Genomic DNA, 26,767 nt, shown 5'->3' on the forward strand with positions numbered 1-26,767 from the left:
TTAACCGGGGAATGTCAGAACCGCTCCCATGCTGCAAGGACTGACAACTGCGAATAAAGGCAGCCCAGGTGCCAGTGTGTGTGGCAGAACCACACACACCAGCACAATGTCAGAACTGGCCCCCACAGTGCCAGACCAGCAAGCATGGATGAAGGGCGGAACAGCCTCAGGCAGGTGGTGCTTAAATAATGATGCCTATGGACCAGGGGGCGGTGGCTATGTGTGAACAGGCACCAACATGAATTTTGATGGCTACAGAAGGAATTTGCAAACCACACTGGGTGTGCACGGCAAGGTGGCGGTCAACCACCGACCAGTAAGCGCAAAGAAGAGGGGAGCCAGCACTGCTCAAGAATGGCTTGCAACAATGGAGAAATAAAAAGTGTAAAATTCACAAATTCATTCCTACTGTAAACAATTCAATGAGATTTTTTGCAAATTATTGATCAATGATTTGAGCCCCCCTGCCCCATCACGGCAAATCTCTATAGGGGGGTCCCTACACTATGTTGTAAATTAATATCGTACCATAAGGTCTCATATAATGACTTGAACAGGACCATATAAGAGCACCACTTACCGGGGGAATGTCAGAACCGCTCCCATGCTGCAAGGACTGACAACTGCGAATAAAGGCAGCCCAGGTGCCAGTGTGTGTGGCAGAACCACACACACCAGCAATGTCAGAACTGGCCCTCACAGTGGTCCATAGGCATCATTATTTTAGCACCACCTGCCTGAGGCTGTTCCGCCCTTCATCCATGCTTGCTGGTCTGGCCCTGTGAGGGCCAGTTCTGACATTGTGCTGGTGTGTGTGGTTTTGCCACACACACTGGCACCTGGGCTGCCTTTATTCGCAGTTGTCAGTCCTTGCAGCATGGGAGCGGTTCTGACATTCCCCCGGTAAGTGGTGTTCTTATATGGTCCTGTTCAAATCATTATATGAGACCTTATGGTACGATATTAATTTATAACATAGTGTAGGGACCCCCCCTATAGAGATTTGCCATGACGGGGCAGGGGGGCTCAAATCATTGATCTATAATTTGCAAAAAATCTCATTGAATTGTTACAGTAGGAATGAATTTGTGAATTTTACACTTTTTATTTGCAGTGCTGGCTCCCCTCTTCTTTACAGCTCAGCAGACAGTATCACACAGGATAGGATTAGATACACAGCTGTGCAGACAGTATCACACAGGAGAGGATTAGATACACAGCTCAGCAGACAGTATCACACAGGATAGGATTAGATACACAGCTCAGCAGACAGTATCACACAGGATAGGATTAGATACACAGCTCAGCAGACAGTATCACACCGGACATGATTTGATACACAGCTCAGCAGACAGTATGTCACGATAGGATTGGATATACGGCTCTGCAGACAGTATCACACAGGAGAGGAATAGATACACAGCCCTGCAGACAGTATCAGACAACATAAGATTAGATACACGGCTCAGCAGACAGTATCACACGACAGGATTAGATACACAGCTCAGCAGACAGTATCACACGACAGGAGTAGATACACAGCCGTACAGACTGTATCACACAGGAGAGGATTAGATACACAACCCTGCAGACAGTATCACCGGTACACACACAGGTACTCACATGCAGTGGCGCGCACACACACACACAATCACCCCTGATGGGGACCTTGTGCCACACACACACACACAATCACCCCTGATGGGGACCTTGTGCCACACACACACACACAATCACCCCTGATGGGGACCTTGTGCTACACACACACACACACACACACACAAAATCACCCCTGATGGGGACCTTGTGCTACATACACACACACACACACACACATACACAATCACCCCTGATGGGGACCTTGTGCCACACACACACACACACACACACACACACACACAATCACCCCTGTTGGGGACCTTGTGCCACACACACACACACACACAATCACCCCTGATGGGGACCTTGTGCTACACACACACACACACACACAATCACCCCTGATGGGGAACTTGTGCTACACACACACAATCACCCCTGATGGGGACCTTGTGCCACACACACACACACACAATCACTCCTGATGGGGACCTTGTTCTACACACACACAATCACCCCTGATTGCGACCTTGTGCCACACACACACAATCACCCCTGATGGGGACCTTGTGCTACACACACACACACACACACACAACACCCCTGATGGGGACCTTGTGCTACACACACACACACACACACATACACAATCACCCCTGATGGGGACCTTGTGCCACACACACACAATCACCCCTGATGGGGACCTTGTGCCACACACACACACACACACACACACACACAATCACCCCTGATGGGGACCTTGTGCTACACACACACAATCACCCCGATGGGGACCTTGTGCCACACACACACACCTTTCACATCATTCCTCCCTGTGACCTCCGGTGGGTGCTCCAGGCAGCTGTGCTGCATGCCATCCTCCCCTGCGTCCGGCCGACATTTCACACATCCGATCGCTTACACTCACACATCCGATCGCTTACACTCACACATCCGATCGCATACACTCACACATCCGTTCGCATATACTCACACATCCGATCGCATACACTCACACATCCGATCGCACACACTCACGATATCGCACATACCTGTACAATCGCGCGCACACACTCACAATATCCGGAGATATCACATGCTTCCCATGTGATCCTCTCGCAGGTCCTGGAAGCTCACTGCACAGCATCGCAAGCGCCGACACACACTCACAATCACCCCTGATGGGGACCTTGTGACACTGACATGTGTCGCCCGGGGACCAGGGGTTACTCAGATCCGGGCCACAGAGTCACTTCTGTGGGTATCACGGTGGCATGACCCGGTCTGTGATCCCAGGCTCCACAGTAAAAGGGGATTTGGTAAGGGAAATTGTCCGTGACGCCACCCACGGTTGTGGTGAGGTTGGAACACCACCGCTGCTTTGGACGAGGATCCCGGGAGCGATGGTATGGAGCAGCTAGATGTTATTTCTCCCCTCCGTGGGTGGGGGGTTGGTTGTCCCGGGGCCCGGTGATGGTGTAAGCAGGGAGCAGGGCGCAGTGCTGCAGTGCGGTGCCCGAGGGCACGGGTGTACTTACAAGTAAGTCACACAGAGTCACTGGTAAACTAGGAATTGCTGGTGTCCGCAGCCTTCGGTACGGGGGTGTTAGTGTCCCACACACGGTGCAGCAGCCCTTGTTGTTCTTTCCCTGCAGCCAGGTGCCTTTCTCTCCACTCTCTTCCTCTTTCTCCTCAGCCGGGAACGGGGAATCCACTCCCCTGTAGTGATCCGGGTACCCAGGTACCGAGGGGCCACCGCCCTGCTCCGGCTACCTCTGGCCCCTTCCTCACTACAGCCTGTCCCGGCCCTCTCGGAGCACGCTTTGCTTTCAGCCTGGGAGCTACAGCTCCAGGCTCCACTTCTGTCTGCTTCTCCAACACTCTGCTCCAGCCCCTCCCCTCTGCTCTGCTTTTCTCCTACCCTGGGGGATGTGGTTTGTCTTGCTGCATCGGTGTGGGATCAGATTACCAAGGAGGATTAACTCTTTCTGTGACAACCTGGCTGCGCCAGGGCGTCACAGACACACACACACAAACACACACAGCAGCGGCGGCGGGCAGAGCGGGGACTTGGGAGAACGGAGGGAGGGGAGTGTCATTGGAGACGGTAACGGCGGGGGGAGGGGCGGCGTCAGTAGCTGGGGCAGAGCAGGGACTGGGGAGAACAGAGGGATGGGATGTCATCGGAGACAGTAACGAGGGGAGAGGCGGGGAGGCGGCCCGTACTCACACATCCCGGCAGGTGACAGGGGTACAGTGGAGCAAACAGCACATGCTGTGAGCTCCACAATAATGGCGCTGGTCTCCTCCCTCTGTTGTATTCTGGACAGCCCAGGAGTCGCGTCCAGGTCACAGCAGACGCCCACTGTAACATACTTCATGGGGTCGGACCCCGACTATCAGAGTCTATGCACAGGGGCTGTCGTAAAGGATGGAGTTACTGTCGTTACACACATGGCAAATCCAACATGGAAGCCCCCAGTGCCTCCAGTAAAATAAGAATTACATAAAAACTAAATAAGCTGCGATTTTCATTTTGTATTAGAAATACTTGATTTCATAATCACTATTTTTAATACAAAAATAAAAAAACCGCGACACCTTCCCTTTAACGCTACAGAGAAGGCATCCAAGGGGAAGGGACTAATGCAATAAAACTTTACTTTACAGATGATGAAACCTGTAGTAAGAATTAGCTGCTTTTCCCCAATCTCATAGGAATTCTGCTGATTTGATATTTATTCTTGGATCTATTTTATATGTGGGGTCTTTGAAATCCCCATTCATATGTAGTAAATTGGGCAAAAAATTACTGCAGATTTGTCCATTTGTTTATGTTGATTTATTTTCAATTTATAAATGTCAAAAACTGATAAATGTTAATATAATATATGAGCAAAAATTCTTGTGAGATTTTTCTACAAAATTGTAATGTATTTGGTTTTGCAGGTTCTACATAATTTATAATCAAGATAGAAATCTCTAATAAGCATGGGTCTAGGCCATGGGCATAACAATCGCAAAGGTCATGACAGCGACTGAACCTAGGGCTGGAGGGAGCCATTAACCCTAGCACCTACTTCAGCTAGATGTGTGTGCGAGGAAGCACATTCACTTGAAATGCAGTCCGGTGCAGAGATCCTTTTGATTCTTCTTGCATCGCAATACATACCGCCAGTCAAACAGAGGCCGGCAGCTGACGTTTGCATGTCAAGCCTTGGCGTCACATGGGAATGACATGATGTATTACCATAGCACACACACCAATGTTAGCTGCTGGTCACTGCGCCGACTACAGATGAAAACACCACGGGACGTGGGAAGGTGAGTAGAATTACATTTTTTCTTTATGCATTAATGGTATAAAGGGGAACATATATGACAGTCTAGATGAAGAAGGTGTCTCTTGTGAAAAAGGCGTCTCATTTTTCATTCCTTGCAGATAATGTTTTTCCCCTCTGACTTACTATATGTACTGTATGTGGACTTATTTGAAACTTTTTGGAATAAAGTAATTACCTGATTTTAACATATTCTACGTGCTCACTGGAAAATTTTCCTCTGTCTCTTTTATATGACAGGAAAGAGCCTACGATGGGGACATATATATCAGAATGGAAGTTATATTTACCAGGATGGGGGACATGCTTACTAGGAAGGGGCTAAGGATGAGGACATATACACCAGGATGGAGGACACATAGGCCAGAATTGGGCCTAGGATGGGAGACATATATACCAGGATGGGGGACATATAAACCAGTATGGGGCCTAGGACGGGGGACATGTATACCAGGATGGGGGACATTTTTACCAGGAAGAGGCCTAGGATGAAAGACATATTTACCAGGATGGGGGACATATATACCAGTATGGGGCCTAGGACGGGGGACATGTATACCAGGATGGGGGACATTTTTACCAGGAAGAGGCCTAGGATGAAAGACATATTTACCAGGATGGGGGACATATTTACCAGGAAGGGGCCCACGATGGTAACATGTATAACAGGATGGGAAATATATTTACCAGTAAGGGGCCTAGGATGGGAGACATATATACCAGGATGGGGTCTAGGATGGAGGCATATATACCAGGATTAATAACATATTTACTAGAAAGAGACCCAGGATGAGGACATATTTACCAGGATATGGACTTATTTACCATGAAGGGGTTCAGGATGGAGATATATATACCAAGATGGGGATCATACAGTCATATGAAAAAGTTTGGGCACCCCTATTAATGTTAAACTTTTTTCTTTATAACAATTTGGGTTTTTGCAACAGCTATTTCAGTTTCATATATCTAATAACTGATGGACTGAGTAATATTTCTTGAGTGAAATGAGGTTTATTGTACTAACAGAAAATGTGCAATCCGCATTTAAACAAAATTTGACCGGTGCAAAAGTATAGGCACCTCAACATAAAAGTGACACTAATATTTTGTAGATCCTCCTTTTGCAAAAATCACAGCCTCTAGTCGCTTTCTGTAGCTTTTAATGAGTTCCTGGATGAAGGTATATTTGGCCATTCCTGTTCACAAAACAATTCCAGTTCAGTTAAGTTTGATGGTCGCCGAGCATGGACAGCCGCTTCAAATCATCCCACATATTTTCAATGATATTCAGGTCTGGGGACTGGAATGGCCATTCCAGAACATTGTAATTGTTCCTCTGCATGAATGCCTGAGTAGATTTGGAGCGGTGTTTTGGATTATTGTCTTGCTGAAATATCCATCCCCTGCGTAACTTCAACTTCGTCACTGATTCTTGCACATTATTGTCAAGAATCTGCTGATACTGAGTTGAATCCATGCGACCCTCAACTTTAACAAGATTCTCGGTGCCGAAATTGGCTACACAGCCCCAAAGCATGATGGAACCTCCACCAAATTTTGCTGTGGGTAGCAAGTGGTTTTCTTGGAATGCCGTGTTTTTTTGCCTCCATGCATAACGCCTTTTTGTATGACCAAACAACTGAATCTTTGTTTCATCAGTCCACAGGACCTTCTTCCAAAATGTAACTGGCTTGTCCAAATGTGCTTTTACATACCTCAGGCGACTCTGCTTGTGGCGTGCTTGCAGAAACGGCTTCCTTCGCAGCACTCTCCCATACAGCTTCTCCTTGTGCAATGTGCGCTGTATTGTTGACCGATGCACATTGACACCATCTGCAGCAAGATGATGCTGCAGGTCTTTGGAGGTGGTCTGTGGATTGTCCTTGACTGTTCTCACCATTCTTCTTCTCTGCCTTTCTGATATTTTTCTTGTCCTGCCACTTCTGGGCTTAACAAGAACTGTACCTGTGTTCTTCAATTTCCTTACTATGTTCCTCACAGTGGAAACTTGGGTAGAAAACCTGTTGAAAAAGAAGCGCAATAGGGTCTTACCCTTGCAAACAGGGGGTGAAGAAAGGATAATCCTACTCACCAAGGAGGGTTGTGAAAGGCACAACTCCTGTAACAGCATAAATCCGGATCAACGGCAGCAGTACCCCAGGTGGCTGATAACAGAGAGAGATTGTGGAAACTGGGCTTTGTAAACCGCGCCAAAGATCACTGATGAAAACTTGGATTAATGTAAACTTTTTATTTTTGCTCAGGTCTACGCGTTTCAGGAGGCTCTGCTCCCTTCCTCAGGACCAACAGGCATAAGCTACATCTAATCTATCGAAGTGTATGAGTCCCAGACATATATATACAATGTAACGTCAAAAGAACCTCCCACAGAAAGAAAAAAATCGGCGGAAAAAAGTCTAAAAACACGTGGTGTGACGTGATGCAGTGAAAAAAGAAAAAGGAAAAAAGAAAAAGGAAAAAAGAAAAAAGAAAATGACACAATTTTTATCATAAGGTTTTTTATTCTTATTTTCATTGCTATTTCCACATGATTCTATCACTGGTCTCATGAACACTTTGTGTATAGCATCATTGAGAGATGCTATACTGGAGTATCTCAAGAAAAATAACTTTATGACAGAGTATCAACATGGGTTTATGAGGGATCGATCCTGTCAAACTAATTTGATCAGCTTCTATGAAGAGGTAAGTTCAAGCCTGGACCAGGGAAATGCAGTGGATGTTGTGTATATGGACTTTTCAAAAGCTTTTGATACGGTGCCACACAAAAGGTTGGTACATAAAATGAGAATAATGGGGATAGGGGAAAATATGTGTAACTGGGTTAAAAACTGGCTCAGTGATAGGAAACAAAGGGTGGTTATTAATGGTACGTACTCGGACTGGGTCTCAGTTCATAGTGGGGTACCACAGGGGTCAGTATTGGGCCCGCTTCTTTTCAACATATTTATAAATGACCTTGTTGGGGGCATGCGGAGTAGAATTTCAATATTTGCAGATGATACTAAACTCTGCAGGGTAATCAATACAGAGGAGGATAATTTTATATTACAGGGAGATTTATGTAAATTGGAGGATTGGGCTGAGAAGTGGCAATTGAAGTTTAATGTAGATAAATGTAAGGTCATGCACTTGGGTAGAGGAAATAACATTTATGATTATGTACTTAATTGTAGAACACTGGGTAAAACAGACACAGAAAAAGACTTGGGTGTATGGGTGGATGGTAAACTTCACTTTAGTGGACAATGTCAGGCAGCTGCTGCCAGGGCTAATAAAATAATGGGATGTATTAAAAGAGGTATAAGTGTTCATGAAAAAAATATACTTCTACCTCTGTACAAGTCACTAGTGCGACCGCACTTAGAATACTGTGTACAATTCTGGTCACCGATATATAAGAAGGACATAGCTGAACTGGAGAGGGTGCAGAGAAGAGCGACCAAGATTATTAGAGGAATGGGTGGGCTGCAATACCAAGACAGGTTATTAAACTTGGGGTTATTTAGTTTGGAAAAACGAAGGCTTAGGGGGGATCTAATCACAATGTATAAATATATGAGGGGACAGTACAGAGACCTTTCCAAAGATCTTTTTACACCTAGGCCTGCGACTGGAACACGGGGGCATCCGCTACGTCTTGAGGAAAGAAGGTTTAATCATAATCACAGACGAGGATTCTTTACTGTACGAGCAGTGAGACTATGGAACTCTCTGCCGCATGATGTTGTAATGAGTGATTCACTACTAACATTTAAGCAGAGCCTGGACGCCTTTCTTGAAAAATTTAATATTACCAGTTATGTATATTAGATTTTATGACAGGGTATTGATCCAGGGAACTAGTCTGATTGCCGGATGTGGAGTCAGGAAGGAAATTTTTTCCCCATTGGAACTTGTTTGCCACATTGGGGGTTTTTTGCCTTCCTCTGGATCAACATGTTAGGCTACGGGTTGAACTAGATGGACTTAGAGTCTCCCTTCAACCTTAAAAACTATGATACTATGATACTATGATACTATGAACACTTTTTTTATTTTTTCACTGCATCACGTCACACTACGTGTTTTTAGACTTTTTCCCGCCAATTTTTTTTCTTTCTGTGGGAGGTTCTTTTGACGTTACATTGTATATATATGTCTGGGACTCATACACTTCGATAGATTAGATGTAGCTTATGCCTGTTGGTCCTGAGGAAGGGAGCAGAGCCTCCTGAAACGCGTAGACCTGAGCAAAAATAAAAAGTTTACATTAATCCAAGTTTTCATCAGTGATCTTTGGCGCGGTTTACAAAGCCCCGTTTCCACAATCTCTCACAGTGGAAACTGACAGTTTAAATCTCTGAGACAGCTTTTTGTATCCTTCCCCTGAACAACTATGTTTAATAATCTTTGTTTTCAGATCATTTGAGAGTTGTTTTGAGGAGCCCATGATGCCACTCTTCATAGGAGATTCAAATAGGAGAACAACTTGCAAGTGTTAAATACCTTTACCTTAAATACCTTTTCTCATGATTGGATACACCTGCCTATGAAGTTCAAAGCTCAATGAGGTTACAAAACCAATTTAGTGCTTTAGTAAGTCAGTAAAAAGTAGTTAGGAGTGTTCAAATCAAGAAATTGATAAGGGTGCCCATACTTTTGCACCGGTCAAATTTAGTTTAAATGCAGATTGCACATTTTCTGTTAGTACAATAAACCTCATTTCAATCCAGAAATATTACTGAATCCATCAGTTATTAGATATATGAAACTGAAATAGCTGTTGCAGAAACCCAAATTGTTATAAAGAAAAAAGGTTAACATTAATAGGGGTGCCCAAACTTTTTCATATGACTGTATATACCAGGATGGTGGAGATATTTACCAAGAAAGCGCCCATGATGGGGGATTGTAGTACAGGATGGGGGACATTACTAGATTATGAAGGGGTGGGAACACACGTCTTTATAGGATTTAGAATGCTAAAAGGGCTCATACCTCTGACCACCATGCAGGGGAGGGGGAAGGGGCCCAGTTCCAAATTTTGCACCAGGGTCCATCGGACTCTAGTTACGCCATTGGTTAAGGCTTATGACACACAAAGTTTTATTAATAGATAGACAAAATAAAATACACAGTTCAGTATAGCATCACTTTTTCCTAAAAGAAAATGTATCATCAGAGCTATTCGCAGTCACAATATGAAATGAAAAAACAGGAGGACAAACGTGGTTGTATTGCAAAAATATATATCAAAATTTATTCATTCATCTACAGTTAGATGCAGCACATAATTGTGCAGTGCAAAAAGACAGAGGGCACCTTGGCACCGGACAAGAATGATCATAGGGATTCACATGGCAAGTACAAAGACAAATAGGATATAAATCATTACATACAGATTACAAGATTTGTTGCCAGATGAAACCAGAGAGCAATAGCTGGTGTCCAAACAGAGGTAAATAGAACAGCACACTAGGCCCATCCATATGTCGGGACGTCAGTACATACCAGCGGCTATTTACATCATTACATACAGATTACAAAGTTTGTTGCCAGATGAAACCAGAGAGCAATAGCTGGTGTCCCAAAAAGGGTAAATAGTATTCACATGGCAAGTACAAAAACAAATCAGGTGTAAATCATTACAGGCAGATTACAAGGTTTGTTGCCAGATGAAACCAGAGAGCAATAGCTGGTGTCCAAACAGAGGTAAATAGAAGTAAATAGAACAGCACACTAGACCCATCCATGTGTCGGGACGTCAGTACATACCAGCGGCTATTTACATCCTTACATACAGATTACAAAGTTTGTTGCCAGATGAAAACAGAGAGCAGTAGCTGGTGTCCAAACAAGGGTAAATAAAACAGCACACTAGACTCATCAATATGTCAGGACGTCAGTACATACCAGCGGCTGTATAAATGAGAGGATCACCAGAAATTGCTTCAAAGTGCCAAAGTGCAAGAATCAAGGACCAAAAAGCAGTCCCCCCTAAGGCAGGTAACGCACGTTTCACGTGTTAGTGGTGTAACGCTTCATCAGACCAAGGAGGGGTGGTGACTCATTGATTTCCAGGACCTTTTTAAAAAGAGCATGTGATAGATCATGTGATAGAAAAATACCCAATCAGTGAGGATCTTTCGGCGCATGTGTGATCCACACCACTCACCCCAGCAGATGCGAGCGGCATCAGGCCGACGAGTGCAGGGGAGGGGGATAAAAAAACGCCCCCTCACCGGCACCAATCCGCCCCATAGACACCGCCAGGCATGCCAGGGAGAAAGCGAAGACCACGCATGCGCACACAACACCTATTGGGACATAGAGCAGAATATGAAAGCTCCCAAACCGCAGCAGCATATGGATGTTTTGGAAGAAGAGGGGCACATCAATAATAAACAATAGTACATAAATAGCAAAAATGATCCCTCATCCTGAATCCAAAACGTCTTCCGGATATGTCATAAACGGAGTCTTCTTATAAAAGCTGTCCCAGTAAACGATATGCTCAGGCAATCATGTGATGGACACACAAAAAAAGGTCCCAAGGAAGCAAGAGAAAAGAGCTGCAGAGGAAAAAACAACAAAATGACATAAAAAACATGCAGCAAAAAATATATATATATAAAAAGGTTAAAAAAAAAAGTGTATCATCCCATAATACCCCCAGTATAAAAACACAGTAGTGGAAAATACCACTCTGAAAAAGACCCATGCGCAGTGTTGGTTAAGGTACATCGATGATGTCTTTATTTTGTGGCAGGGTACGGTGGAGCAGCTCTCGGACTTTATGGGTTCTTTAAATCACAATTCTTTGAACCTCAAGCTCACTTATAGATATGATTTACAGTCTATTGATTTTCTGGATATTATGATCGGGGTTGACCATGGTCGGCAACTACAGACGGATGTCTTTAGGAAGCCTACCTCGGTCAACTCCCTTCTCCATGCTTCATCTTCTCACCTTTTTAGCACTATCCAAGCCATCCCGGTTGGACAATTTCTCAGGATGAAGCGGATTTGCTCAACAACTGAAAATTTCCAGTCCCAGGCCAATGACCTAACATCTAGATTGAGTGATAGGGGATATAGCCGCCGAGTCATAAAAAGAGGGTACAATAGGGCAAAAAAAACACAGCGATTGGAGCTCCTGCAACCATCCAGTCGGGTGAACACGGGGGCAGGAGAGGCTCGATTCATATCTGCCTATAACCATGAATGGCACAATATGCGTGCCATTCTGAACAAATATTGGTCAATTCTAAAATCTGACCCTACCCTCAGGGATTTGATCCCAGACTATCCGTTAATGACGGCACGACGTTCAAGAAATCTACGAGACTTTCTCGTACATAGTCACTATGCCCCTGTGACCCCTCATCCTTTTGGTTCTACCAATCCGGTCCGTGGTTGTTTTCCGTGCGGTCACTGTCTCGCATGCACCAATGTTTCTCGCAGCAAGACCTTCTCCACTGCAGATGGTAGCCGGACCTTTGACATTAGGAGTTTTATCTCATGTGCTACCTCGTTTGTCATCTACTACGCGATGTGCAGCTGTCCTAAGATTTATATTGGTCTAACTTCTAGGGAGCTGAGAGTGAGAGTGCGAGAACATGTGAGAGACATTGGTGCAGCAAAGACAGTGACGGATATTTCTACTTTGAAAACTCTTCCGAGACACTTTCGACATCACCACGGATGTAATGCGAGATCTCTGAGAGTCACAGGAATTGACGTCGTACATTGCGGTAATAGGGGTGGGAATTTTAAAAAAATTCTCGCCCAAAAAGAGACTAAATGGATCGTCATGTTGGGCACAATGGTCCCGTCTGGATTGAATGAGTCCCTTAGCTTCGCTTCCTTCCTATAGATCCCTGTGTTTTCCCACTCTCCCCATCCCTCCCCCCTCCCCCCCCCCCCCCTCTTTTTCAGAGTGGTATTTTCCACTACTGTGTTTTTATACTGGGGGTATTATGGGATGATACATTTTTTTTAACCTTTTTATATATATATATTTTTTGCTGCATGTTTTTTATGTCATTTTGTTGTTTTTTCCTCTGCAGCTCTTTTCTCTTGCTTCCTTGGGACCTTTTTTTGTGTGTCCATCACATGATTGCCTGAGCATATCGTTTACTGGGACAGCTTTTATAAGAAGACTCCGTTTATGACATATCCGGAAGACGTTTTGGATTCAGGATGAGGGATCATTTTTGCTATTTATGTACTATTGTTTATTATTGATGTGCCCCTCTTCTTCCAAAACATCCATATGCTGCTGCGGTTTGGGAGCTTTCATATTCTGCTCTATGTCCCAATAGGTGTTGTGTGCGCATGCGTGGTCTTCGCTTTCTCCCTGGCATGCCTGGCGGTGTCTATGGGGCGGATTGGTGCCGGTGAGGGGGCGTTTTTTTATCCCCCTCCCCTGCACTCGTCGGCCTGACGCCGCTCGCATCTGCTGGGGTGAGTGGTGTGGATCACACATGCGCCGAAAGATCCTCACTGATTGGGTATTTTTCTATCACATGATCTATCACATGCTCTTTTTAAAAAGGTCCTGGAAATCAATGAGTCACCACCCCTCCTTGGTCTGATGAAGCGTTACACCACTAACACGTGAAACGTGCGTTACCTGCCTTAGGGGGGACTGCTTTTTGGTCCTTGATTCTTGCACTTTGGCACTTTGAAGCAATTTCTGGTGATCCTCTCATTTATACAGCCGCTGGTATGTACTGACGTCCTGACATATTGATGAGTCTAGTGTGCTGTTTTATTTACCCTTGTTTGGACACCAGCTACTGCTCTCTGTTTTCATCTGGCAACAAACTTTGTAATCTGTATGTAAGGATGTAAATAGCCGCTGGTATGTACTGACGTCCCGACACATGGATGGGTCTAGTGTGCTGTTCTATTTACTTCTATTTACCTCTGTTTGGACACCAGCTATTGCTCTCTGGTTTCATCTGGCAACAAACCTTGTAATCTGCCTGTAATGATTTACACCTGATTTGTTTTTGTACTTGCCATGTGAATACTATTTACCCTTTTTGGGACACCAGCTATTGCTCTCTGGTTTCATCTGGCAACAAACTTTGTAATCTGTATGTAATGATGTAAATAGCCGCTGGTATGTACTGACGTCCCGACATATGGATGGGCCTAGTGTGCTGTTCTATTTACCTCTGTTTGGACACCAGCTATTGCTCTCTGGTTTCATCTGGCAACAAATCTTGTAATCTGTATGTAATGATTTATATCCTATTTGTCTTTGTACTTGCCATGTGAATCCCTATGATCATTCTTGTCCGGTGCCAAGGTGCCCTCTGTCTTTTTGCACTGCACAATTATGTGCTGCATCTAACTGTAGATGAATGAATAAATTTTGATATATATTTTTGCAATACAACCACGTTTGTCCTCCTGTTTTTTCATTATTCCTCTAGTGGTTTGCATGTTTTTTCAATTGATAGAGGCCCATACAGGACACTCTACTTATATACATTGTGAGACTGCTTAGTCATGTTACATTTACTATTGAAGCTTCACACTCTTTCCTCATGGATATTTTTGCTTGCCACAATATGAAATGAATATTATGTTTCTCATTAAATAAGTATTTCCTGTCCTTGCCATGACACTATCAACTGATAAGTACAAACTGTGGTTTTATCAAGAGCAAAGTGATAATCTTAGAGTCTTCTGAACACATTATCTAATTTACAGTGAAGAAATTAAAAAAGCAATGGTAATTTACTTATTTGTATTATTTTTACTTAGAAATCGGTTACATAATACTAGCAATTACCATTTATCTGTGCGAACTATGAGTCTGAAGTAGAGGCCCAGAGTTTTGCCAATCACAACTGAAACAGTACACACATTTCACAAAAGGCTCTCACAACCACAAGCAGAGGGTGGTAAAGTCTTAAATTAGGGTCTCACTACAACCCACTTGATACACTTTCCAACACAATTCACTCACTACAAAACAAGGTTTTTCTCAGTGTCAGAGACCATACAGTACTAAATACAGGTGGTTCAATGTCAGGTGGACTTACACAATTAGTAACACAATCTCAATTATTCAACTCTTGCTAGAAAATATATAAAAAATGCTAGCAGCAGGCCACAGAATAGGTTTGTGTGTATGGTTGTGAAATTGGATTTGATTACAAATCCAGATGATATGCGCTTCCACAGGGATAAAAGTGAATAGCTCACATACACTAAAATACATAATTTTTTAAAACCACAACGTGTTTCGCCAGTGATCAGCCTTCCTCAGGTGTCTGCATGGTTAGCACAAAGTTTCTATTCATGGACTCCAAGGTGCATGTGGGTTGATATGTGGTCATACATTTAATGAAGTAGGTACATCTTAAAGAGAGTTTCCATTACAAAATGAGAAAATGTAATAGAAGTTACTTATCAGTCATTACACCATTCGTATCCAAGTCCAAATGGGGAATGAAGATTGCACAGAAGAAAACTCCAGCTGGCCATTGGAGGAAATGAGAATGATGATGAAAAGTTGGTATCCAGCAATCCAAAAAGATAAAAAATGATTCACAATTTCAAATCCAACATGAAAAAGAAAAAAGTTAAAAATCCATAAGATAATACGTTTTGGATCGTGCAGGATCCTTATCCTATGAAGCATTATCTTATGGATTTTTAACTTTTTTATTTTTCATGTTGGATTTTAAATTGTGAAATAAAGTCATTTTTTATCTTTTGGATTGCTGGATACCAACTTCTCTACCACAAAATGAGAACATACGGTCAGAGATGATCATGATTGTTTTTACCATCAGTATTTCATGAATTATTTTTTTACATATGAAAAAATAAATAAATAAATGCAAAAAAAATGTTCTATTCACTAAAGTGTTAGATATGCACAACACATGGATGCACTTGGACGCAATCCATGTTCTGTCTGTTATTTTCATGGATGATAGACTGGTATTGGCAATTTTGATTCAGAAATTCTTTAAAAATATGACTTGTCTTTGGTGATTTTTTTTTTTTTACAAACATACTGTTGATAAAAAAAACATGGACATATGAATAGCACCATAGACTTTATTGGATACATGTTCTATCCATGAAAAACACAGATCCATAAGTGAAAAATGGAAATCTGAGAGAGGCCATAACACTAAATCTTTAGATAAGTATACATGACTGTTGCTACTGTTAGCTCTTCTATCTGTATCTCTTTCAATTAAATATCTGCAGTATTTGCAAAATGACTGCTACACTCATCATTTTCTGTGCTGCGGTTGTACAGCAGAGGTTGGAGTATTTGCTCAATACTTGAGCTTTCCCTTCCTGTCTCTTATCCTAAAATGGCCTATCTTAGTTTTTACAGTGAAAGAAATAATGTTTTGATCCCGTGCTGATTTTGTACGTTTGCCCACTGACAAAGACATGAACAGTCTATAATTTTAAGGGTGGGTTAATTTTAACAGTGAGAGATAGAATATACAAAATAAATTCCAGAAAATCACATTGTATAAATTATGTAAATGTCTTTGCATTTTACAGAGAGAAAAAAGTATTTGATCCCTCTGGCAAACAAGACTAAATACTTGGTGGCAAAACACTTGTTGGCAAGTACAGCAGTCAGATTTTTTTGTAGTTCATGATGAGGTTTGCGCACATGTCGGCAGGAATTTTGGTCCACTCCTCTTTGCAGATCATCTCTAAATCATTAAGATTTTGAGGCTGTCGCTTGACAACTCAGAGCTTCAGCTCCCTCCATAAGTTTTCTATGGGAGTAAGGTCTGGAGACTGGCTAGGCCACTCCATGACCCTATTGTGCTTCTTTTTGAGCCACTCCTTTGTTGCCTTGGCTGTATGTTTTGTGTCATTGTCATGCTGGAAGACCCAGCCATGGCCCATTTTTTAATGTCTTGGTGGAGGGAAGGAGGTTGTCACTCAAGATTTTACAGTACATGGCTCCATCCATTGTCCCATTGATGCAGTGAAGTAGTCCTGTGCCCTTAGCAGAGAAAACCCCCCAAAACATAATGTTTCCACCTCCATGCTTGGGGACGGTGTTCTTTGGGTCATAGGCAGCATCTCTCTTCCTCCAAATTAAGCTAATGCCAGAGAGCTCAATTTTCATCTCATCTGATGACAGTACCTTCTCCCAATCACTCTCAGAATCATACAGGTGTTCATTGACAAACTTCAGATGGGCCTGCACATGTGCCTTCTTGAGCAGTGGGACTTTGCAGATACTGCACGATTTTAAGCCATTATGGCGTAATGTGTTACCAATGGTTTTCTTCGTGACAGTGGTCCCAGTTGCCTTGAGATCATTAACAAGTTCCCCCTGTGTAATTTTAGGCTGATCTCTCAGCTTTCTCATGATCCTGGATACCCCACAAGGTGAGTGTTACAGTTTGGGGTTCCCCCAAACCACGAACTGCCCCTCATCCAACATCATCCCCTATTGTGGTGCCGGCTGGCTCTCCTGAACCACCTGTCCACTGATTCAGGCGCCTGGCTGCTAGGCGTCAGGTGTCCAGGGTCTTTGCGAGTTCTGAGGCTAAGTGCCTGTTTTGCCCTACCGTGCTTGTGTGGCGCCCCTGACCTGGTCAGGCACCACTGAGTACTGCACCCATGCTGGGGACAGTACAAAACAGGTGATCCAGAAGGCTGACCGAGGTGTGACTACACAGGCGCATAGTGATCAGGTCTCACACATTTACCTTTGAGAGGACCCCTGGGGATCCCAGGAGGGGGCGAAGCCTCCATCTCCACTCGAGGGGTGTGGTAGAGAGCCTGGTTGCTAGGTGACGTAGGCAAGAACAGGAGAGGAGGGAAGAGTGAGCCGAGGACAGTTGAGTGGTGAAGTTCAGGGAGGGCAGAAGCAGACCCTGTAGCTCTACACAATTCTGACAACGTACGCGCAGTGTCTACCGACGGGGGAGAACGGTAACCTGGTAGTGCTGCCCGAAATCCACACACGGCTAAAGAGAGAGCAACGGAGTGGAAAGTAAGGAGACTGTCAGGGAGATACCAGGCCCAAACGGGTAACAGGTCCCAGTGCAGGGATAGATCCACCTGTCCTTTGCCAAACCTGCATGAGGGGGCACTTTACACCCCCAAGACAACACCACAGAGTCCGCAGCCATGTAGCAAAGTGAGGGCCCATAGCTCACAGGAGGCAAGCAGCCGGAGTGACCTGGTCCAGGCTACAAGCAAACGGGCCAAAAGAAGGGGAGAGAGGCACCAGCAACTTCCCTGGGCGACCCCAGCAGGGCTTCAAGCAGGGGTTACCCCAAAACACAACGGGCTAAGGAAGGCGAGTTGGTAGCCACCCTCATAAGTCAGCCTGAAGGACACCTGGTTCCAGCCTGGTTCATCCCAGCTACGCCCGGGTTACTCACCCTGCCACCATCAGTGAGTAAAAACCCCTGAAAGACATCCTGCTTGTGCGTGTGAGTCATTCTGCGACTTGTAGTTCCACACACCTACACGGGACCCTGGGGCATGCCTCACTCTCAGGAGGCTATTACAACTGACTGCACCTACTATCAGCCCCAGGCACCCCTAACCTGCAGTGGCGGTCCCCACTGACCGCAATTCTGAGAGTGGCGTCACGACAATCAAACTAGAGGATTTCCTACCTGTGACAAGATCCAGCCGCGTGGAGTCCCTGAAGGTAATGCGCCGCTGCACCGACACCGAGCCTCGGGGCCCCACACATCTGGCGTCACGAACAGGATAAGGACTAGACCTGTTCAGACAGGTGACCATGTGCCTGGGCGGTCCGCTTGGAAAATTGGAAGCGCCGCCATATTGCCACCATGAAAAGCGCGCTGAAAAACAACAGCAGCCCGCGCTGGGAGAAGTTCCCGCCCACGAAGAGGTGTGGCTACCCAGAGATCCCCTGAAGGGTCCTGGCCTCGCAAGTGAGGAGAGCAGAGACGTTCAGAGACGTCGGGGAAGAAAGGGAGCCAGAAGCCTGCTACTAGAAGAAGGAGACGCAGAGGAAATGGCGTCTGAACGCAGAGACCCAGAGCCAGGCTCCGCTGCCTGGTGGTGTCGGGAACTTGCCCAGTTTTGCGACCAACTAGAGGCCAGGGTCGTATGGCAGATCAGCGAGGGACGCACGGAGCTCCTGGAGATGGCTGCAGCAGTTCAGGCCTATGAGAGGGGAACCGCCCGACGAGTGCCAGACCGAGCGGCGACGACTCAGACCCCGATGATGTTACCGATGGGTGAGTCCTGTGTTGCCCCTGTCAGCGCGAGTGCCCCGACCCCTGCTGCCATGCCCGCGGTCCCTGGAGAGATGCCCGGCGCGGCGACGCTGAATCAGGCCGCAGCCACGTCAGGTGCGGCCCGCCGAGCCCAGGCCGCCGCAACGATGCCCAGCCCGGCCCACAAAGATCCGGCTGCCACCGCGACCCTCCTCCACGCCGCAGGTGCGACCCGCCAAGGACTGGCTGCAGCTGCGACGCCAATCCAGGCCGCAGGGGCGATGCCCAGCCCGGCCTGCACAGATCCCAGCGCAGCTGCGACGCCAATCCAGGCCGCAGAAGCGCCCAGCCTGGCCCGCACAGATCCCATCGCAGCTGCGACGCCAATCCAGGCCGCCGCAGCGATGCCCTGCTCGGCCCGCCAAGACCAGGCCGCTGCCACGCCAGGCTCGGCCCGCCAAGACCAGGCCGCTGCCACGCCAGGCTCGGCCCGCCAAGACAAGACTGTACAATTATTTACCCTGGCCTGCCAGGTCAGAGCAGACACCGCTCCCCAGCCCAAGGAAGTCCCTGCTAGGAAGTCCCTGCTGGGGGAGGACCCCGAATACTGGAGGCTGAAGGCTGATCTAGAGGCCCACTTCCCAAAGGAGATGGTGGACCGGTATCTGCTCCCTCCGCATACTCACAGGAAGACTCCTGCAACATTCATGCCAAAGGGTCCCCCGCCCTGGCCTGCTGATGAAAATCCATCCCTAGCGCTGCCACAAGAGGAGTGCCCAGAAGAACTAAGGGGGAGGGGAGGCCAGGAAGCTGAGAAGTTGACCCCAAAGCCGTCAGCAGTGGATGCAGCACCAGTCCAAGAGCCAGAGATGCTGCCGTACTCCCGCTGGGATGAAGAGGGCCCGACGTCCTCCGCTGAGGAAGATCTGTCCAGATACATCACCTGGGAGCCTGCAAGCGGTGAGGTGGCAGCCAGGCAGGACCCAGCCCGCAGGACACGGCGCCGCAGCAGGACAAGGGATCCACCTGCACAGCAGTCTCCCGAGGAGAAGGACGAGGTCACGGCCAGAGACTTAAAGGAAAAGCGGTCCTTGAGAAGAGCCAAATCGCAGGTCAGAGGCCCACTTTGTCGAGGAGTTGTAGAAGACTTCAATCTAAGGTCCGGATATGGCTTTATAGTAGCACCTGGTGTAAAAGAGGGCATCTTTGTGAACAGAAGGGATGTTAGAGCACATTTACCTAGAGGACACCCAGGAAGAAACCTACAGATAGGAGACTCAGTAGAATTCACAAAGCACCAAGGAGAACGCGGATGGTACCCACTAGATGTTACACCATGCCCCAGAAATCTCTACAGCAAACCTGCTGTCTCAACACTACGAGATAAAGAAAGAGAAAAAGAAACAGACACAGAAGAAGAGGAAAGAAAATACAAAGAACTCATTGATGAAACCACTACAGATGATGACGACAGGTGCCACAGCCCTACAGGCCCAAGCCCTGGTGAGGAGGAAGAAGGAGCAAAGTCCATGTAAAGTAAAGTAAAGTACAGCAGTTACAAGTTTTGACAAGTTTCGCAACGTTCAAGTTTAAGCACGTGCCCACATGAACTAATGTGAGAAACCTCTTTTTGCACTTTGAAAAATGAACCTTAAGGCTATGAACTGGCTATAGCCACAAACTCTCGCAGTGTTTATAGTTACCCCAGAGGTACAACCACTACCAGGGAGCACGCCTGTTTATGGGGCCTGGCTCTCCACCACAAAGAGGGTACCTGGTCAGCACCAACTGTGGAGGCCGCCTCTACATCCTGCCAGAAGAGGCTGAAGGCGCGGCTCCACCAGGCCAGGTATACCCTGAAACCACTAGACCATGAAAGCCGCCTCTACATCCTGCCAGAAGTGGCTGAAGGCGCGGCCAACGGGAGAGGCAGATGGGAAGAAAGGTCTGGGGAAGCTGATGGCCCAGACCTGGTTACCAAAAGAAACCGGTGACCTGCCGCCTGAGAGGGTTTAGGGTGGGTTAACGGACTTGTGGGTGGAGGGTGGTGATGTATGGTACCTGTTGGTTTTAAACGTTTTACCATGTTTTACTGTTTTACGCATTTTAAAAATGTTGTCTTGCAGCCCGAGGACGTGCTGGTGATAACTAAGGGGGAATGTGGCGCCCCTGACCTGGTCAGGCACCACTGAGTACTGCACCCATGCTGGGGACAGTACAAAACAGGTGATCCAGAAGGCTGACCGAGGTGTGACTACACAGGCGCATAGTGATCAGGTCTCACACATTTACCTTTGAGAGGACCCCTGGGGATCCCAGGAGGGGGCGAAGCCTCCATCTCCACTCGAGGGGTGTGGTAGAGAGCCTGGTTGCTAGGTGACGTAGGCAAGAACAGGAGAGGAGGGAAGAGTGAGCCGAGGACAGTTGAGTGGTGAAGTTCAGGGAGGGCAGAAGCAGACCCTGTAGCTCTACACAATTCTGACAACGTACGCGCAGTGACTACCGACGGGGGAGAACGGTCACCTGGTAGTGCTGCCCGAAATCCACACACGGCTAAAGAGAGAGCAATGGAGTGGAAAGTAAGGAGACTGTCAGGGAGATACCAGGCCCAAACGGGTAACAGGTCCCAGTGCAGGGATAGATCCACCTGTCCTTTGCCAAACCTGCATGAGGGGGCACTTTACACCCCCAAGACAACACCACAGAGTCCGCAGCCACGTAGCAAAGTGAGGGCCCATAGCTCACAGGAGGCAAGCAGCCGGAGTGACCTGGTCCAGGCTACAAGCAAACGGGCCAAAAGAAGGGGAGAGAGGCACCAGCAACTTCCCTGGGCGACCCCAGCAGGGCTTCAAGCAGGGGTTACCCCAAAACACAACGGGCTAAGGAAGGCGAGTTGGTAGCCACCCTCATAAGTCAGCCTGAAGGACACCTGGTTCCAGCCTGGTTCATCCCAGCTACGCCCGGGTTACTCACCCTGCCACCATCAGTGAGTAAAAACCCCTGAAAGACATCCTGCTTGTGCGTGTGAGTCATTCTGCGACTTGTAGTTCCACACACCTACACGGGACCCTGGGCATGCCTCACTCTCAGGAGGCTATTACAACTGACTGCACCTACTATCAGCCCCAGGCACCCCTAACCTGCAGTGGCGGTCCCCACTGACCGCAATTCTGAGAGTGGCATCACGACAATCAAACTAGAGGATTTCCTACCTGTGACAAGATCCAGCCGCGTGGAGTCCCTGAAGGTAATGCGCCGCTGCACCGACACCGAGCCTCGGGGCCCCACACTTGCATGGGTTCTCACTGCCTCTCCTAGCTCTAAGTGCACAATGCGCACTACTGTGATGCGGTGGCTTTTGATTGGCTGTTGCTGATGTCACTAGTGACGTGGTGGTTGATGATGATTGGCCATTGATGATGTCATTGGTGATGTGGTGGTCCCTGAGTGTCCCCTGCTGGCGCCATTGCATTCTTGTGCTTGGCTTGGGGCAGGACTTAGTCTTTAAAAGATCCCGGACAACGCACATGGCTGTGCGTACGTCACATATGCTCCGTGAAGTGGTTCAGAGCTGGGAAGGCCATACAGCAGCTTTAGCGCTAATACAGTCTGGAAGCAGTAGGCAGAGTTAGGCGGCGGTACCCGTCTCGCCAAGATAATGTGGTGAAGTATTGATAGGATCAGCCTCTCTGCTTCTGCATGACCGATCCAGTCTTCAGCGGCAGCTCAGTAGTGTTAACTGGGCTGTGTCTTCTGTCCTGATGTGCCCTGTATGTACACAGACATTCATCCTCAGGACTCTTTGTGCTGCTAACAGGAGAGGTCCTGTACTTGGTGTGTGTGCAGCTAACACCGTCGATTGTGCTTTTTATTTTCTGCTTTCTCTGAAGCTGTGCCTTCCGGCTGCTTGTCCATTTGTGGCTTTATCTGCTCAGAGGACCTCAGGAGACATTAGAGCTCTTATTAGTTTTTGCTCTAATCGTCCTCCTGCGTAATAGTAAGATTGTGCGTGGGTCCCCAGATTGACGTCGATTGACACTCATTTTGTATTTCTTCCATTTTCTTACAATTGCACCAACAGTTGTCTCCCTCTCACCCAGCATCTTACTTATGGTTTTGTAGCCTATTCCAGCCTTGTGCAGGTCTATGATCTTGTCCCTGACATCCTTAGAAAGCTCTTTGGTCTTGCCCATGTTGTAGAGGTTAGAATCTGACTGATTAATTGAGTCTGTGGACTTTGAGTCTTTTATACAGGTGACAATTTAAGACAGCTGTCTTTAATGCAGGTATCGAGTTGATTAGGAGCGTCTAAGTGGTCTGTAGGAGCCATAACTCTTAATGGTTGGTAGGGGATCAAATACTTATTTCTCTCTGCAAAATGAAAATAAATGTATATATTTTATAAAATGTGTTTTTTTTTGGATTTTATTTTGAATATTCTATTTCTCACTGTTAAAATTAACCCACCCTTAAAATTATAGACTGTTCATGACTTTGACAGTGGGGAAACTTACAAAATCAGCATGAGATCAAATAATTATTTCCTTCACTGTATAGTACTCCCACCTGATATGGTGAATTCCTTACTACCCATGACAATAACTATGTATCGTATTTTTCAGGTTATAAGACGCACTTTTCCTCTCAAAAATTTGGGAGGAAAATGAGGGGGGCATCTTCAAATCCAAATGTAGCTCACCAGTGGGTGGTTGAGATGGGTCATAGGAGGCAAGGGGAATGCTGTTCGCTGTTGTGTGGCAGGCAGCAGCTCTGTTGTGCATCGGACAATGAGGTCTGTGCGGCAGGCTGCGGCTCTGTCATGCGGCGAGCAGTGGTTCTGTTGTGCGGCAGGCAGTGAGGTCTGTGCGGTGGGCAGTGGCTCTATTGTGTTGCGAGCAGCAGCTCTGTTGTGCGGTGAGCAGTGAGGTATGTGCAGTAGGAAGCGGCTCTGTCGTGTGGGAGGCAGTGGCTCTGTCATGCAGCGGGCAGCGGCTCTGTTGTGCGGCGGGCAGTGCGGTCTGTGCGCCGGATAGCGGCTCTGTCAAGCGACAGGCAGTGAGGTCTGTGCGGCGGGCAGTAAGGTACGAGCCATTCTGAAGATGTCTGCAGTGAGGGCTTCAAATAATGGCGCCCAGAGTTAATGCGTGCGCAAATGGAGCCAATTTGCCAGCACCGTCGACATCTTCAGAATGTCCCGTGACTCACCACCCGCACTGATCAGCTGCACAGAGCAGTGCCCGCTGCCTAGGAACAGAGCAACGCCGGATGACCCAGGACAGAGCAACGCTAGCCGTCCCTGGACAGCACCGCAGTCCCCAGTGAACATTTGGGCCCCTCCTCTGCACGGCCGCCACATCACTGTACTCCAGCACCGCCGCTGCCACTTGTAATCCCCGCCCTACCACTGCTTCCACCCCCCCGGTAGGACACCACTGGATTATAAGACGGACTCCATATATTTTTTTAACTTTATTTTTTCCTCCAAATTTAGGGTGCGTCTTATAATCCGATGCATCTTATAAATTGAAAAATATGGCACATACGTTTTACATGACATTTTGATATATTCAGTTGATATATAAGAATATTATATTGAAATAATATAAAAAAATTCATAGTTCAATATGACTTCACATTTTCCCATCTTTGTTGTCCCAAAAGAACTTCCTATTCATTGGTAGCGCACACATTTTCATGTCCATAAGAAAGCACAATTTGAAAAGGACAAATTATTAGGGGAAATGTTGCTTGAAGATTTTTGTCAGTAATTTAGCCAATTTATTCTTTAACCTGTTAGTCTGAGCTGCTTCTTTAAACTGCATAAGTATTTCCAGGTGACACATGTGCTTTCTCTCTCACATCGAAATACATTAAATCCTAGTCTTTGGTGTAGATTTATCTTATGATGCTTGGACTTAGCACTTTCTAAATCCTATTTGCATGAAAGACTGAAACATATTACATTTGCTTTAATTCAAAACTTTGCAATATGACATATAAATCTAGTTTGGATCAGACCTATCTTAGAAAACATCGTTTAATTTAGACACAATGCAATATGTATTAAATGGAAAATAAAATAATATGGATATTGTACTATAAATTTGTAGGTTCATACATTACCATTGTATGCTTCCAATATCAAATAAAGATTTCTTTCTTTTCCATTTACAGAATCTGTTAGAAAAAAATGCACTTTTATCGATTAGAAGTATTGCTTTGTAATACAAGGTTGCTACTCTATATTATATGCACCATAATCCTATATCTGAAATAAACTGGCGCAACCCCATTTGCATCCCCAAACTCCCTTGCTTCAACAAGACCTCTTAGTATAAAGAGGCAAAAATATCAAATAAATTAAAAGTAAACAATTTTAAACCAATTCTGTATTTTTGTATTAGATATAAATAGAATAGAGTGTTATCATTCTCAACATTGTGAGAAGAACATCTAGTGTCTCAAGCCGTTTTCTGGGTATACATTTTAAAGGAAATCTGTCAGCAGTTTTTTGCTATGTTATCTGAAACCAGCATGCTGCAAGGATTTAAACATAGAATTCAGGGATGCCTGTGTTGTCAAAGTCCGATTTATAGTTTATTTGTATGTTTATTTAACCAGCATGATTTCTCATTAGAGATGAGTGAACCCGATGTTTGGTGTTCAGAGTTCGTACCAAACACAGGCTTTTCCCAAAAAACAGAGTTAGGTTTCGGCGTTTGGGAGATTTACGTGTACAAACCACTCAAGCAAGGAGCGCTGTGCTCAGGTATGCTTGATACTCAGCCCTGTGTGAGCCTCTTAAAGTGTTTGAGTGGCTTGCACTGGGTCTAAAATCAACATGCTTGGATGTAGTGTGCACACACAAAAAAAAGAGAACAAAATTAACTGGATGCATGTGAGTGGCTAGCTGAACTATCAATCAGTGACTTCAAGTGAAGCTCAGGTCAAGTCTTGGTCTAAAACAGAACTTTATAAAAAGTTTGGCGGAACCCCCAGCACTTCCACGGGTCCACTCATCTTTAATTCTCATTGCTCAAACTAAAATGTCATGTGCACGAAAATCCGACACGCCCCTCCTGTGATTGAGACGTCACTGTCAATTTACAATCTCTATACAGAGCCTGGTGTGAGTGGGCACAGCTCTCTCAGCTCTGCTACAAGCTAAATCTAAAAATTATGATTGTGTCAGAATGGCTGCCCCCAGTAATCTAAGTGCTACATCATTGGATTCAGAATCTCTTTGCCTACATCACGATGATTCCCTTTTAATGCTTATGGGCTTGTTCTAGTTGAAAATAAAAAATCAGTTCTTACTCATCCTACTCCCAACCAGTGATAAATCTTGGTCATTTTTTTACAGATTGCAGTAATTGATGTAACAGCTATGGTACACATTACCCCTGCAGCAAACCTCTAGGCTTAGCAATGATGCAGAAGTAATTGCCAACGAACTTCTAAGTTCAGTGATTGGCTGCTGTAATCACCTGTTGTTAAATCACCAGTGCAGCCTGTGAACGTTGGAGGGACATTGATGAAGAATGTCTGGTTGACTAACTGCAGAGTCTATTTTATATAGAGTAAGCCCATAAAAAAAAACAA

Source organism: Anomaloglossus baeobatrachus, chromosome 1 (assembly GCF_048569485.1).
Source record: "Anomaloglossus baeobatrachus isolate aAnoBae1 chromosome 1, aAnoBae1.hap1, whole genome shotgun sequence".
Lineage (NCBI taxonomy): Eukaryota > Metazoa > Chordata > Amphibia > Anura > Aromobatidae > Anomaloglossus > Anomaloglossus baeobatrachus.